Source organism: Apodemus sylvaticus, chromosome X (assembly GCF_947179515.1).
Source record: "Apodemus sylvaticus chromosome X, mApoSyl1.1, whole genome shotgun sequence".
NCBI classification, from domain to species: domain Eukaryota; kingdom Metazoa; phylum Chordata; class Mammalia; order Rodentia; family Muridae; genus Apodemus; species Apodemus sylvaticus.
Window position 1 is genome coordinate 18,902,393 of NC_067495.1, and position 17,541 is coordinate 18,919,933.

Sequence of the window (17,541 nt, forward strand, 5' to 3'; positions counted from 1 at the left end):
TAGGGCCTTATTGACAAATTCAGGGATGTAGTCAACTCCATTGACAGTAGCTTGTATCATTTGAGTAACTATAGGATCTCACCGGATAACAACTCCAAAAGGGATAGCCCATTTCTGACACTAGGCTTTTGATTTGTTATCCTTTTGATAACTTTTGATAGGATAATTATCAACTGGTTACATGATGACTACATTTGAATTCTTTTTCATATGTGTGTATATAAATATTTTCAGAAGTTGGCTGATTAGCTGGTGAAGTCTTACCCTGAGGTCACCACTCCCTTTATTCCATTTAGGATCAGAGTGGTCTTTAATTTTTTTCTGATGTTCCTTTTCTCCTATAACTGTACATTTTGTTTTTTTTTCCTTGCTCAGCTTGATCCTTTTCATTTTAGTTCTGTATAAGTGTGACCACTAATAACCAAGCAACACAGTCAATACTAGGCTGTTTTGAAATTTTCTCTACTAGAGCTATTACTCCTTGACTCTTCAATTAAGCCTCTGGCATATTTTTTTGGACAAGAGCAAAAAGTGCCACATTGTTTGCCAAAATAGCACAAGAACAGTGTCTAGGTCACATAATAATGTTCTTCTCCTCTAAAACCTCTTGAGCCAGGCCCCACAGTTCAAATCATCCCCTAGCTCCATTGTATTCTACTAGTACAACCCACTAAGGTACACTTAAAGCATTCAACTGCTTATCTAATCCTCCACATTCTTCCAAACAAAACCCATTCAGGCTTATCACAGCAATACCCAACCCCTGGTACCAACTTCTCTTAGTTAAGGTTTCTATTGCTGCAAGATACCATGACCATGCAACCCTTATAAAGGAAAACATTTAATTGGAGCTGAGGTTCTTAGTCTATTATCATCATGGCAGGAAGTATGGTGTAATGAAGCAGACATGGTGCTAGAGAAATAACTAAGAGTTCTACATCTGGATTTGTAGGCAGTAGGAAGAACAATATAATCAAAATATGTTACACAAAAAATAAAGACTTTCAGTACTATATTGAACAAGAGGGGAGAAAGTACACATCCTTAACTTGTTTTATTTTAGTAGAAATGATTTTAATTTATCTATATTTAGCATGATGTTGGTTTTAGGGTTGCTACATAATTGCCTTTATTAGGTTGAGCTATGTCCCTTGTATTCCCAGATTCTCTAGGACTTTTATCATGAAGTGATATTGATTTTGTCAAAAGTATTTTCTACATCCAGCGAGATAATCATATGGTTTGTGCCTTTGAGTCTTTTTATGTGGTAAATTATATTTATTAATGCCCATATATTGAACCATTCCTGCAACTTTGGGATGAAGCTGAAATGACTATGCTAAATACTCTTTGAAATGTGTTCTTGAATTTGGTTTGCAAGTATTTTACTCAGAATTTTTGTGTTCATCAGAGATATTAACTGATGTTATTTTTGTGGCTTTGTCTGGGTTTTGTGTCAGCATGACACTGGCTTCATAAAAAGAATTTGGAACTTTTCTATTTTGTAGAATAATTTGAGGAGTAGTGGTGTTAGTTCTTTGAGGATCTGATAAAATTCTGAGCTGGATCCTTCTGGTTCTGTGCTTTTTAGTTGAGAGATTTTCAATTAGTACATCTATATCGTTTGATGTCAGGAGTCTATTTTAACTGTTTGTTTCATCTTGGCTTAGCTTTAGTAGGTCATGCATATATAAAAATTCATCCATTAATTTTAAATTTAAATTCCATCCAGTTTAATGGAATATAGATTATTGAAGTATAAGCATATACATCTCTGAATTTTCTCAGTGTCTGTTGAAAGGTTTCTCTTTTGTTCTCAGTTTTAATTCATTTGGATTCTCTCTTTTAGTTAGTTTGGGAAAGGTTTGTTAATCTTATTAAACCATTTAAAGAACCAACTTTCTGTTCCATTGATTCTTGCATGGTTTGTTTATATTTCATTAAGTTTGGTACTAATTTTGATTATCTCTTCCCAACCTCTGTTTTGGAATGTTATTTGCTCTTCTTTTTCCAAGGTTTTCATATGCATCCATAATTTATTACTTTGAAATCTCTCAAAATTCTTTGCTGTAGGTACTTAGTGCTATAAATGTTCCTCTTAGGACCACATTCATTGTATACTACAGATTTTATTGTGGTGTGTTTTCATTTTCATTCCATTATAAGAATTTTTAAATTTTCTTCTTGTTTCTTCTTTTAGCAGGTTATCACTTAATAGTACTTTCTTTAGTTTCCAGTAGTTTGTATACTTTTGGATTTTCTATTGCTGTTTAAATATTCATCTTTATTCCATTGTAGTCAGATACAATGCCAGGATGTTATTTCAGGTTCTATATTTGTTGAGTCTTGTTTTGTATTTTAACATGTGATTAGTTTTGGAGAAAGTTCTACAGGCTGCTGAGAAGAATGTCTATTATTTAATGGTTGGGTAGAATGTTCTGAAGAAATCCATTAGGTCCATTTGATTTATGATGTAATTTAATTCCAGAGTTTTTTCTGTTTAGTTTGTTTCCAGGTGGCCTATCTACTGGTGACTGGAGTGTTGAAATCACTCACTATCACTGTGTTGAGGGTCAATCTATTGTTTTTAGATATAATAGTATTTCTTTTGTGAAATTAGATTAGTAATTATCACCATATCTCCTTTTTTTCTGTTTTAAGAAGCTTTTACCTTTACTTGGTCCAAGACTTGGGAAAGGCTCCAGAGCCGTTACCAAGCTGCCTAGTGGCTTGAGGGGTTCATTCAGGTGGAGGTCCTGAGGCTGGCTGGAGCAGAGCAGAGGGAGACCCTTGGAAGACACAGGGGCCTCCTAGTCATGAGAGTGAGGCACTCAAAGAGATATTCACCCAGAGATGCCTGGGGCATGCCAGTCTGTACTGGTTGTGTCCCGGCTACCCTACAGAGGCTGGTCAGGTGGTTGCCCATCTTCTTGATGAGCTTCACCTTCTTATCCAGGAAGTGGCTTTCCAAGAAGTCACAGAGATGAGGGTCTGTGCAGGCAGAACTCAGGGCATGCAGATCCAAGAGGGCCTGGTGCAGGATCTTCTCCAGGGCCAAGGCAGTTGCCATGGCCTCTTGGGTTTTACCCCATTCATCTTGAGGTGACTTCTGTATTTGTTAGGGATTAATTGCTGTGAACAGACACCATGACCAGTGCAAGTTTTATAAAAGACAACATTTACTTAGGGCTGGATTACAGGTCCAAAGATTGTCATCAAGGTAGAAGCATGGCAGTATCCAGGCAGGCATGGTGCAGGAGAAGCTGACGGTTCTACATCTTTATCCAAAGGAAGCTAGGAACAGACTGGGCATGCTCAGGCATCTAGGAGGAAGATCTCTAAGCCCAACCCCATAGTGACACACTTCCTCCAACAAGGCCACACCTAAATAATGCCAATACCTGGGATGAACATATACAAACCATCACATTATTATTGTATTAGTATGGCATTATATGTATTAGTCAGAATTCTCTAGAGTCACAGTACGTATGTGCAGTCTCTATATAGTTAGGGAATTTGTTGATGACTTACAGTCTGTAGTCCAACTCCCCAACAATGGTCAGCAGCTACTATGAATGGAAGTCCAAGGTTCTAGCAGTTTCTCAGTCCCATGAGGCAAGCAGGCAAAGAAGAGTGAGTCTTCCTTCTTCCAATGTCCTTATGTAGGTCTCCAGCAGAGGATGTTGCCTGGATTAAAGGCATATGCCATGGAGCCTTTAGTCCCAGATGCCAGATGACCTTGAACTCAGAAATCTCCTTGTCTTAATCTTGTGAAATTCATAGCCACTATGCTTCAAGATCTCCATGCCAAGATCCAGGTCAGAAACTTATATCTCTGAGCCTCAAGATTAGGATCATAAGTGAGCCTTCCAATTCTGGATTGTAGTACATTCCGGATATAGTCAAGTTGACAACCAGTAATAACCATTACAGTTTCTGCACATTCTGTAAGAGTACACAACCCCTGTGATTGTTCTGCAGCTTGAGGAGATGCTTGACACCCTCATGTTTTTCCTAGGCCAATTCAAAGAAGAATTGGCCCTCCAAAGCCATGTCATCCTGATCAAAAAAAGAAGCCAGAGAGAGGTAGGTGTAGGAGGCCAGCCACGTGCAAGTTGACCAGGCAGTTCATGACAGCTTCCACTTCGGTGGAATAATTCTGAGGAATCTGAGAGATGATGGCTGATCCGGAGTATGGGGCTAACCAATGAAGATGGTGCTGACTGGTCCAAGGAGCCGAAGGCGCAAGGGGATGATCCCAGAGGCTGCAGCTGGTGAGACTTGTAAGGCAGCTAGAAGCTAATAAAGTGGGAGTCCCCTGGTCGGTTCCATACAACCACTGTTGAAGCAAGATACAGATCAACAGGACCTCCAAGATGCTGCTCTCACCATATCTCCCTTTAATACTCCTGTTTGGCCTGTGCAGAAGACAGGTGGATTGTGAAGAATGGCAGTAGACTATCAAAAATTTAATCAAGGCTTGCCAGATATGGTGTTCTTACTTGAGCAGATTAACATATCTGCTCAACACAGGGTATGCAGCTATTGATCTAGCAAATTCCTTTTTCTTAGTACCTGTCCATAAGAACCAGAAGCAAATTGATTTCAGTTAGCAAGACCAGCAGTATACCTTCATAGTTTTACCACAAGTATATATTAACCCTCCAGCTTTGTGTCATATCTTAGTTCTGAGGAAACTTTATCATCAGTCTCTTACATAAAATATCACACAGGGCCACTACATTAGTGATATTATGCTGATTGAATGAAATGAGCAGAAGATAGTAACCACTTTAGACTGGTTGGTAATGCATATTAGGATGAGAAATAAAATCCAACCAAAATTCAAGGGCCTTCTACCTAAGTGAAACTTCTAAGAGTTCAGTGGTGTGAGACATGCAGAGATATTCCTTTTAAAGTAAAGGATAAATTATTGAACCTGGGCCCTCCCACCACCAAGAAAGTAGTACAATGTTTACTGGGCCCATTTAGATTCTGGAGGCGGCACATTCCTCACTTGGGTGTGCTACTCTGGCCCATATACCAAATGACTCATAACTTTGCTAGCTCTGCGTGGGGCCTGGAATGGAGAAGACTCTTCAACAGGCCCAGGCGGTTGTGAAAGCTGTTCTATCTGTTGAACCATATGATCCAACAGATCCAATGGTACTCGAGGTGTCAGTGGCAAAGAAAGATACTCTTAGGAGCCTTTGGCAAGCTGCTATAGGTGAATCACAGAGACCTTTGGGATTTTGGAGCAATGCATCTCCAGACAACTCCCTGTGAGAGATAGCTCTTGGCCTACTGTTAGGCCTTGGGGAAAACTGAAAATTTAGCAATAACTCACTGTGTTACTATGTAACCTGAGATGTCCATCATGAACTGAATGTTTCTTGATTCATCAAACCATGCAGCAGTAATCCATTATCAAATATAAGTGCTCTTTCCACTGAAGAATGGATGAAGAATATGTGATACATCTCCAAAATGGAATACGATTCAGCTATTAAAAACAAAGACACGAATTTTGCAGGCAAATGGATGGTACTTCAGAATATCATCCTGAGTGAGGAAACCCAGTCCCAAAAGGACATGCCTGGTATGTACTCATAAGTGTATATTAGCCATAAAATACAGGATACCCAGGATACTCCACTGACTCAAAGAAGCCAAACAAGAAGGAAAACCCAAGCAAGGATATTTGAATCTCATTTAGAAGGGGGGTGGGATAAAATAGTCATAGAGGCAGATGGAGGAGGAGAACCAGGTGGGAGAAGGGATAGGGAGGAGAATGGGGGTGAGTTCAGGATCAGGTGTGGAGAGGGACAGGAGAGATGGCCAGGTGGACATGAAAATGGAAATCTGCAACTGATGGGGAGGGGGAAGGGAGCATCTCCAGGAAGAGGCAGCAACATGGGATAAGAGAGGCATCCAAGAATCAATGGGGGTAACCTTAGTTCTGTCTCACAGAATTGGGGATATGGAACCTGAAGAGGAACCTATAGCCAGGCAGGAGCCACAGTGGAGCAATAGGGACACCAACCCACCCACACAACTTTCAACCCAAAATTTATCCTGTCTACAAGCAATGTAGACATGGGGGATGGAGCAGAGACTGAGGGAATGGTCCAATAACCAGCCCAACCTGAGGCCCATCCCATGGGCAAGCACCAATCCCTGACACTATTAATAATACTCTGTAATGCTTGCAGACAGGAGCCTAGCATAGTTGTCCTCTGAGAGGCTCCACCCAGCAGCTGACTCAGACAGATGCAGTCGCCCACATCCAAACAGTGAAGGGAGCTGGGGCACTCTTAGGGAAGAATAGGAGGAAGGATTGCAGGGCCCCCTAAGGGGACAGGAACTCCACAGGAAGACCAAGAGTAAACTAACCTGAACCCTTGGGGCTCTCAGAGATGGAACCACCAACCAAAAAGCATACATAGGCTAGAACTAGGCCTCCCTGCACATATGTAGCAGATGTGCAGCTTGGTCTTCATGTGGATCCCAAACAACTGGAGCAGGGGCTGTCCCAAAAGCTGTTGCCTGTATGTGGGATGTGTTCTTCTAGCTGGGCTGCCTTGTCTGGCTTCAGTGGGAGAGGAAGTGCCTAGCCCTGCAGAGACTTGATTCCCCCCCACCCCCCACCCCCGCCTCCTAGAGAAGGGAAGAGGGTGTGGGAGAAGAATTGTGGGAGGGGTGGCCAGGAGGGGGGCAGTGAGCCCCAGATTACCATGGGGAAATTGAACTGCTTCTCCACAATGAAAGCAAAAAAATAAATAAATAAAGATGATTTATGTCTGGAGCGCAGGAGATCCTCTAGAATATCTCTTGGTACTACTATGTCCTGTGATTAAACAAGCTAATTATGGTAGGATGACAAAGGGCACAGACTCTTCAGGAATGAAGGTATGGGCACTCCCAAAGAAAAAGAGCCTAGACCAGCTAAGGGTGGAGAAAATACAGAATGGGTAGTAGAGGAAGGTAGTTATAAATACCAGCTAAGACCATATAAATAGTTGTAAAAATTACATGTGTTTATACATATATTAAGCAGATATTTGTGTTTTCTTTCATCTATTTCTTGATCATACTATGTATAATGTATCTGAGACAAGATCAATGGTCATCATATTACATTATGAGATGCTAAAAGACTAAGCATTCCTCAAAGGATATTGCCACCATCTAAAAATGTAATTTATAGCCGGGCAGTGGTGGCGCACACCTGTAATCCCAGCACTCTGGGAAGCAGAGGCAGGTGGATTTCTGAGTTCGAGGCCAGCCTGGCCAGCCAGAGTAAGTTCCAGGACAGCCAGGGCTATACAGAGAAACCCTGTCTCGAAAAAACCAAATCCAAAAACAAAAAACAAAAAAAAAGTAAGTTATAATGATATGTGTGATATATCATAGCAGAATTATGACCTGGTTATTGTTTTTATTTGGAAATAAGTATGACATAAGATGTGATTTATGTTAAGTTGACAATGGGTTGACGTGTTGACCAACATTTGTTGTCAATTTTACTACAACTGGAATCAAATAAAACCCAAGTAGCTGGGCATGCATGTGTAGACATGCTTGTGAGATAATTTCTTGATTGAATAATATGCAGTTGGAAGATCCGCCCAAAATCTGGGCCATACCTTCTGGTGGAAGCCCACATAAAAGGACATGGAAGATGACCTATTATGAAAGAGGGAAGCTTTTGTTTTTACCTGCTTGCCTTCATTTGGAGGAGGGGTTCAAAACAGGGCTTCTCTGTGTGGCCCTGGCTGTCCTGGAACTCACTCTGTAGACCAGGCTGGCCTCAAACTCAGAAATCCACCTGCCTCTGCCTCCCAAGTGCTAGGGTTAAAGGTGAGCGCCACCATTCCCTGGATGCTTACCTTCATTCTTGGTGGCAAGTTCATCTGTCTTGCTGCTGAGGCATACCTTCTCTAGCATTAAAATCTACTTCAAGCTGGGCAGTGATGGTGCACGCCTGTAATCCCAGCACTTGGGAGGCAGAAGCAGGTGGATTTCTAAGTTCAAGACCAGCCTGGTCTACAGAGTGAGTTCCAGGACAGCCAGAGCTACACTGAGAAACCCTGTCTTGAAAAAAACCAACAAAACAAAGTAAAATCTACTTCAAGATTCCAACATAGGCTAAAGACAAATAACTCAGCTTTCTAGTAATTCACCATCACTCTAGTATCAGATTGGGGCTGAGAAAATGTCCAGCCTCATGAACTCAAAGAACTGGTGAACTCTTGGACTTTCCTCTGGGAAACAGGCATTGTTGGTCAAGCTGGACCATAGCCTGTAAGCCATTCTATTAAATCTCACTTATATGCATATGGACAAATCTCCTTGATGAAGACACATGCAAAATTCTCAACAAAATAGTTGAAAAGTGAATTAAAGAACATATCAAAAAAGACTGCCGGGTGGTAGTGGTGCACACCTGTAATACCAGCACTCTGGGAGGCAGAGGCAGGCGGATTTCTGAGCTCGAAGCCAGCCTGATCTACAGAGTGAGTTCCAGGACAGCCAGAGCTACACAGAGACACCCTGTCTGGGGCGGGGGGGGGGGGGGGGGGGGGGGGGGGGGGGGGGGCGCGGCAAATCCAAAAAACCAAAAAAAAAAAAAAAGACCATTTGTGGGCTAGATGGTTCAATTGGCAAAGGTGCCTGCTGCGAAGAGGGGAGACGCAAACAGTGTTAAGAATAAAGTATCCTTAACCCCAGATGTCAGCTATGACAATACATTTTAATTGTATAACAATACAATTTTAGTGCCAAGCATAACATAATACTGGAAATCAATGTGGGAAGTCTCAAAAAGCTAAAAGTGGATCTACTAGGTAACCTAGATATGTCACTCATTGGCATACATCCAAATGATTCACTGTCCTAGTACACAATTACTTGTTCAGCCATGGTCATTGCTAGACATCTAGTAATAATAGCCAGAAGATGGAAACAACTTAAATGTCTTCATCTGACAAATGATTGAGCATGAAATTTACATATAAATAGATGGACGTAGGAACTATTATAATGAGTAAGGTAACCTGGATCCATAAAAACAAACGCCACATGTTCTCTGTCATCTTCAGTTCTTAGATCCAAATCTTCAGATGGGAGTATACACCATGAATAACCACATAAAAGAGCAAAGGATAAAGGAGCCATAGGTAGGGTTGGAGCAGAAAGTTTCAGAAGGGAATAAAAGTGATATGAAGTATGAAATTGAAAAACGGGGAGAGGGCTCCAGCTAGGGAGGGAAAGGATTTCAATACAGAAGGAAGAGGGACAAGGGAAAACAATGACAAATCTTCAAGGAATCCTACTATTTAATATTTACCCTGAACTTAATACATAGATCAAAGGATCACTGGGAGTCCATCCCCAATAAATACTTCTACATCACAGCTCCTGCATCTATGGCTCAGTGAACATTGAGGAGGCAGAAGGATTGTAAGGGATAGAATATCAGGAAGACGGCTGTGAAATAGTCTCTCCTAAAAATAGCTGCACTAGTGTATCTCTGTGAGTTCAAGGTGAGCATGGACTACATGGTGAATTCCACAACAAGCAGGGCTACATAGAAAGACTTTGTCTCGAACAAAACAAAACAAAAAAGAAATGTCTGGATAAACAAGATTGAAATAATAACAATATCAATAGACATGCTAAAAAACTAAGAGGGAAAATTTCACATGAAGAGAGTGTCCCACCCCTAGACAAAGAACTATAGGCAACCAACGACTGCTGGGATAGGGATGAGCCTCTTAGTTGGTTATCTAATGTAAAGTGGTCAGCCCTGAAAGCAGATATATACAAACAACAAAAATGGGTTTAGCAGGTTATATTTACATGTTTGTGCATGAATGTGTGTGGGGAGGAGTCAGATATGGGTTCCATCTTATGGAGTAGACCTTCGATCAAATGATCCACTGTTTGGCTACTCCCACATGTTCTGTGTCACCACTGTGTAGTCAAAAAACTACTGATCCTGCCTTCAGTTCCTGCTCTGGGGTTGAACTCATAGCTTCATGCAAACTAGGAAAAAACTCTACGAACTGAGCTATAGCTCCAGCCACTATCATAGAAGATAAATTCTAAAACAACAAAAAAAGGTGTCTGATATGCTTTAGATATCACCACCAAAACTCATGGTGAGGTTAAAACTCTGTTATAAAGTAAAATGAGGGTTTTTTTCACCCTAATTTGATTTTTTTTAATTTTTTTTTGAGACAGGGTTTCTCTGTGTAGCCCTGACCGTCCTGGAACCCATTCTGTAGATCAAACTGGCCTTGAATTCAGAGGTCTGACTGCGTCTGCCTCTTCAGTGCTGAGATTAAAGGCATGCACCACCACACCCAGGTAAGAAGATGGAAATTTAATGCAGTTTTAAAATTAGTATAACTACAGTACTTGAAAGTGAGTCCTCTAACATGTAACTCAGGTTATGAGTGAGCCAATGTGTGGGAGTCCCTAACTCAATGGGTCTATGACTTCATAAGACAAGAAGGAAAGGCCTGAACTGGCTGTTCAGTTGCTCCCCTGATGTGGTTTATCTTGCCACCAGGCTCTATAGAGAGTCTCCTCCTACTGGCAAGAAGCGAAAGAAGGGCCTTATGACATCTGGCTGCCCAGTCTTGAACCTCCTAACTCTCAAAACCATAATGCAAGAGCATCTCTTTTTCTAGGTCATGAATTTGAGAGGCAGTAAGTGAGGGAAGACATGGAAGTGGTTGGGGAGAGGAAAGGAAAATGATATAACCTCATTTAAATGAAAAGAAAAAAATATCAAGAAAAGATACCTCAGCTGGGCGGTGGTGGAGCACGCCTGTAATCTCAGCACTCTGGGTGGCAGAGGCAGGCAGATTTCTGAGTTCGAGGCCAGCCTGGTCTACAAAGTGAGTTCCAGGACATCCAGGACTATACAGAGAAACCCTGTCTCAAAAAAAGAAAAGAAAAGATACCTCTTTTCTAACAAATTGATCAGTCTGTAGTATTCATTTATGCAACAGAAGATGGATTAAGACATTAGGCCGGGTGGTGGTGGTGCACGCCTTTAGTCCCAGCACTTAGGAAGCAAGAGGCAGGTGGATTTCTGAGTTCGAGGCCAGCCTGGTCTACAGAGTGAGTTCCAGGACAGCCAGGGCTATACAGAGAAACCCTGTCTTGAAAAAAATCAAATCCAAAAAAAAAAAAAAAAAAAAAAAAAAAAAAAAAGACATTAGACTCAAAGAGAACCAATACAAAATTTTTAAAAGGTTCGGTTCACAAAGAAGATAGATAATTCTAAACTTGTTTGCTTCTAGTAACATTAGTTTCAAAATATATAAAACAAACAAACAAAAAAAACATGGCAAACCTGGAAAGAGCCAAAACAATAAATGTATGAATGTCATAGTGGAATGATAGTGGGTGGTACTGTTTATTGGTACTATAAACTGAGCACCTAAGAATATAAGCAGGAAAGCAGTAAGAAATGCAAAACTGAACATTACAGTTGATGCTGACTGTAATGAGTATAGACAGAGCTTTGCACTTGACCACTGAAGAATATGCATTATTTTCAGCCTCACATGAATCATTCAGTAGTTGACCCAACACTACACTATGAAGCCAAAGCTAGCAAAACTTAAAAGTTTTATCATGTAAATCACTTTCCTTGCCACTATCCAGTTTAATTAGGATTCAGTTTAAAACATTAGAAAAAGCTTGTACATAGGAAACATTTTTTTTGTTTGTTTGTTATTGCTTGAGATAGGGTTTCTCTGTCTAGCCCTGGCTTTCCTGGAACTAATGCTGTAGAACAGGCTAGCTTAGAACTCACAAAGATCCACCTGACTCTGCTACTCATGTGCTGAGATTAAAGGCTTAGAACATTGTGCTCATCTTTCTTTCATTTCTGTCATGCTAATGAGTGAACTCAGGACCTTGACCATGAGTAGACTACCATCATGTAGTCTACCATTGAGCTACATTCCCAGATCTATGAATGGATTATTTTTGTTTGGTTTTATTTAATTTTGTTTGTTTGTTTGTTTTTCTTGAGACAGGGTCTTACTATGTAGTCCTAGCTGTTCTGGAACTTGCTATGTAGATAGACCAGGCTGGCCTTGAACTAACATAGAGATCCATCTGCTTCTGCCTATTGTATGCTGGGATTGGCCATATGAAGTTTTAAAAGTACTTCATGGAATAATTTATAGGTCAAAGAAGCTATGGTTAATATTATAATTTTTTCTTTTCCATATTGTTCGTTGAACCCAGTGCCTTAAACTTAACATGTTCTCTACTGCTTAGTTACATCCGCAGTCCTCATTTTGTTTGTTTGTTTGTTTAATTTTGAGACAATATTTACCTTATCCTAGGCAGGTCTTGAACAAGATCTTCCTTCCTCAGTCTCCCAAGTAGCTGAAATAGATTACTTCACCAAATAAAGACTTTTTCTTGTTTTGTACTATAGTGTATTGAACCTAGAGCTTTGTTTGTGACTTCTGAGCTACATCCATACCCAGTAAATACTTACGTTTTATAATAATAAAATGTCATGCATTGAAAATATATGAACTGTCATTCTGAAAGATTGATCGTTGCCTTTGAAACCTAGGTTAGAGTTAAAAGGATAAAGATGACAAAAAGAAAAACAAAGAAAAATAAAATAAGAAATGGGAAGACACTATGGAAGAATTTATAAAACAAAGACCCAGTTGAGAGGATTAAAAAACTAGTCCAGAAAACACACATTAACTCTCTGCAGCCATTTCTTTTATAAGCACCTGTAGCTCCAGTTCCAAAGAATTTGAAACTCTTTTATGGATCCTGAAGGCAGGCAGGCAGGCAGGCAGGCAGGCATGACATGCGTGGGCACGGACACCTATTATCTACATATAAGCAAAATAAAAACAAAAAAATTAAAAACAAGAGGGCTGGAGAGATGGCTCAGCAGTTAAGAGCACTGACTTCTCTTTCAGAAGTCATGAATTCAAATCCCAGCAACCACAAAATGGGTCACAACCATCTGTGATGGGATCTGATGCCCTCTTCTGGTGTGTCTGAAGAGAGCTACAGTGTGCTTACATATAATAAATAAATAAATCTTTTTAAAAAATTAGAGGGAAGACACCGACAATATTAAAAATAAAGTCCTCACCCATTGTACCCTAGAGGTTAGCTACAACAATACATGAACAATTTCAGGGCCAAATATAATATGGTGTAAAAATCAGTGTAGAGCTGGGCGTGGTGGCGCAGGCCTTTAATTCCAGCACTTTGGAGGCAGAGGCAGGCAGATTTCTGAGTTCGAGGCCAGCCTGGTCTACAGAGTGAATTCCAGGACAGCCAGGGCTACACAGAGAAACCTTATCTCAAGAAACCTAAAAACAAAATCAGTGTAGAGAAGTCTCCAAAACTTAAAAGTAGAGCTACCATACAACAGTTACTTGCTCAGCCGTTCTCCCTGCTTCTTAGTAAAGACAGATAACAAATAGTAACAAAAGATGTCCTTTGACTGACAACTGGATAAAGAAAACATGGGATATACACACACAACCAAATTCTATCAGGATATAAAGAAAAATTAAGTCTTCAGGTAAATTCACTGAACTGGAAAATATTATTCTGAGGGAGATAACCCAGATCCAGAAGACAAATGCCACATGTTCTCTCTTGCTTGTGGATTCCAGCTCAAAATCTTTAGCTGTCAATATGTAACCTCAAGTAGCCAAAGAAGCCAGGAAAGAAGAAGGGGCTATAGAGTTGGGGATTGGAGGAATGAGCTCTAGGAAAGGGAATAGTAGGAGAAAGGTGCTATAAAGTTGGTAAGGAGAATAACAGGGGAGGAATTGTAACTGAGGAGGACTGAGTAAGTGAGAGAGGGAAGAAAGAAAGAAATAGCATTAAGGTGATTTGATAAAGCCATAGGGAAACATGGTATTTTGCAAGTTTACTTAAAATGTATATAATGTATGCATATATAAACTATATTTACATATTGCTTAAATGAAATTAAGCCATTTAGGAGAATAATGCTTCCCAGAAGAGTCATTGGCTATCTAAGGAAATCCTCAGTGCAAATCATGCTGTCTCCCCTTGACTTATTGGTCACAGGAGTGTCCAAGAAATCCTCAAAACACCACAGGCATTGCTATTGCCCCTAATTGCCTCTGAGAACTTGAAGGAAAGACCCTCTTGATGAAGATACTATGGACAGTTGGTCTCTGAGATTTCATGAGCCAAATCATCCTCATTTCTTCTGGTCTTCCAATTTTACAGCACAACGACCTACTGAGTTCTGATTGCAGCATCCCAGAACTTCTTAAACTTGGCTAAAAATTACCACATTCTTCCTACAAATTTATGAGATGCAATGAAAGCAGGCCTTGGAAGCTCCTAGACTTCTCTATTTCTATATTAAAAATTCAGAAATATCTAAAAGTAATGACTAGATGATGGACTTTCATGACCTTGGAAAATAAGCTCCACCCTTAAATTCATAAAAGTAAAAGAATAAAAGTCACAACAACAAATAAAAATTTATAGATCAATGTCCATGAACATAGACCCAAATTTTCTCAAAAAAATACCTGCAAACAATACTAGGCTCGGTGGAGCACATCTTACTCACACCACTCATGAGGCAGAGGTAGGCAAAGAAACCGTTCATCAAGAGATTCTTTGGATTGTTATCGTTTCTTTCTTTTTTCTTATTTTTATTAGATATTTTCTTTATTTACATTTCAAATGTTATCTCCTTTCCTCATTCCTCCCCCCCCCCCCACCCAATGAAAACCCCATATGCCATTCTCCATTCCCCTGCTCACTAATCCACTCACTCCCTCTTCCCTGTCCTGGCATTCCGCTACATTGGAACATCTAGCCTTCATAGGACTAAGGGCCTCTTCTCTCATTGATGTCCAACAAGGCCATCCTCTGCTACACTTGGGGATGGAGCCAAGGGCCCCTCCATGTGTACTCTTTGGTTGGTGGTTTAGTCCCTGGGAGCTCTGGGGGTACTGGTTGGTTCATATTGGTGTTCCTCCTATGGGGCTACAAACCCCTTCAGCTCCTTGGGTCCTTTCTCTAGCTCCTACATTGGAGACCCTGTGCTCAATCCAATGGTTGGCTGAGGGTGTCCCCCTCTGTATTTGTCAGGCACTGGCAGAACCTCTCAGGAGACAGCTATATCAGGCTCCTGTTAGCAAGCACTTGTTGGCATCCACAATAGTGTCTGGGTTTGGTAACTGTATATGGGATGGATCCCCAGGTGAGACTTCTGGATGGCCTTTCCTTAAGTTTCTGCTCCACACTTTGTATCTCCTCCCATGGGTATTTTGATCCACTTTCCAAGAAGGATCAAAATATCCACACTTTGGTCGTCCTTCTTCTTAAGCTTCAATTGGTCCCGGGCAGATGTCATACAGACTCTAAGAGAACACAAATGCCAGCCCAGGCTACTATACCCAGCAAAACTCATTACCATAGATGGGGAAACCAAGATATCCCATGACAAAATCAAATTTACACAATATCTTTCCACAAATCCAGCCCTTTAAAGGATAATAAATGGAAGCCTCCAACACAAGGAAGGAAAGTACACCCTAGAAAAAGCAAGAAAATAATCTTCAATTTACAAACTAAAAAGAAGATAACCACATAAACATAATTCTACCTCCAACAACAAAAATAACAGGAAGCAACAATCACTTTTCCTTAATATCTCTGAATATTAATGGACTCAGTTCTCCAATAAAAAGACATAGACTAACAGACTGGATACGTAAACAGGATCCAACATTTTGCTGCATACAACAAACCCACCTCAGTGACAATGACAAACACTACCTCAGAGTAAAAGGCCAGAAAACAATTTTCCAAGCAAATGGTCCCAGGAAAAAAGCTGGAGTGGCCATTCTAATATCAGATAAAATTGACTTTCAACCAAAAGTCATCAAAAAAGATAAGGAAGGGCACTTCATATTCATCAAAGAAAATGTACAAAAAAGAGTTTTCTTTGTTTCTATTAATTAATTTCAGCTCTGTTTTTTAAAAAAAATATTTCTTACAGTCTACTGGGTTTGGGTTTGGTTTGTTCTTGTTCTTCCAAATTCTTGGTTTCATGAAGTCATTTATTTGTGCTCTTTCTGTAGGCTCTTCAAGCTATAAATTTCCCTCATAAGACTACTTTCAATGTGTCCCAGATGTGTGTGTGTATTTTGTATTTCATTTAGTTCCAGAAAGCTTTTACATTTTTTCTTACTTTCTTCTTTGACTCATTCATCATTCAGTAATGAGTTGTCTAAATCTCCATGAGTCTGCATATTTACTAGACTTTTTTTTGCACATTCAATTTTAAATTTTATTTCATTATCATCAGATAAGATTTCAGTCTTTTTGAATGTATAAAGATTTGTTTTGTGTCCCAGGATGTGGTCTGTTTTGAAAAAGCTTGCTTGTACTGATGATTAGAATGTGTCTTTGGTGTTTGGGTGGAATAGTTTAGATATCTGTTAAGCCCATTTGATGGATGATGTCATTTAATTATGATGTTTCTCTTTATTTTTTGTACAGATAATATTGGAGATAATTTTATACAGATAATATTTTGCACATATCTATTGGAGAAAGTACGATATTTACTTTTTTTCCAAGATGGGGTTTTTCTGTTTAAGTAGCCCTGGCTGTACACCTGACAAGTCTCAAACTCAGAGATTCTCCTACCTCTGCCTCTAAAGTGCTAAGATTAAAGGTATGCCCTATTATCACCTGGCCCAAAAGTGGGATATTAAATTACCTAGTATTAATGGGTCGATATAAATCTTTGTCTTTAATTCCAGTGTACTTTTTTTATGAAATTGGGTATACCAAAATTTGTCACATATATATTTAAAATAGTAATATCCCCTTGATTAATTGTTCCCTTGATTAGAATGAAATATGTCTCTTTACCTCTTCTGATTAGTTTTAGTTTGATCAGCCATTAGGTAGGCGATCCCTGGTCTCTCATTTATTAGGAATATTTCTTTCAGACTGATGAGATGGCTCAGCAATTAAGAGCACTGGCTGCTATTCCACAAGTCTTGAGTTCAATTCGCAGCAACCACATGGTGGCTCACTATAAGGGGATTTGATGCTCTTTTCTGCCATTTGAATGTATACGCAGCAGAGCACTCTTACATTACACAAATAAAGTTGTTTTTAAAGAGTTTTTTTTTAAAGGATTTATTTATTTATTATATGTAAGTACCCTGTAGCTGTCCTCAGACACATCAGAAGAGGGCGTCAGATCTCATTACGGATGGTTGTGAGCCACCATGTGGTTGCTGGGATTTGAACTTGGGACCTTTGGAAGAGCAGTCGGTGCTCTTAACCGCTGAGCCACCTCTCCAGCCCCCACAAATAAAGTTTTTTAAAAAAAGAATATTTCTTTCCATTCTTCATTTTGCACTGGTGCCAACTATTACACTTGATATGAGTTTCCTGTAAACAACAGAAACATGGATTTGTTTCTTTTTTCTTTTTTTTTCGTTTTCTTTC

The 17,541-nt window shown here is 39.9% G+C and overlaps 1 pseudogene; it reads right to left on the reverse strand.

Moving 5' to 3' along the window:
• Positions 1-2,743: 2,743 nt before the first annotated feature.
• On the reverse strand, positions 2,744-7,950 carry LOC127675574 (ferritin light chain 1-like; annotated as a pseudogene).
• Between the last annotated feature and the right edge of the window lie 9,591 nt (positions 7,951-17,541).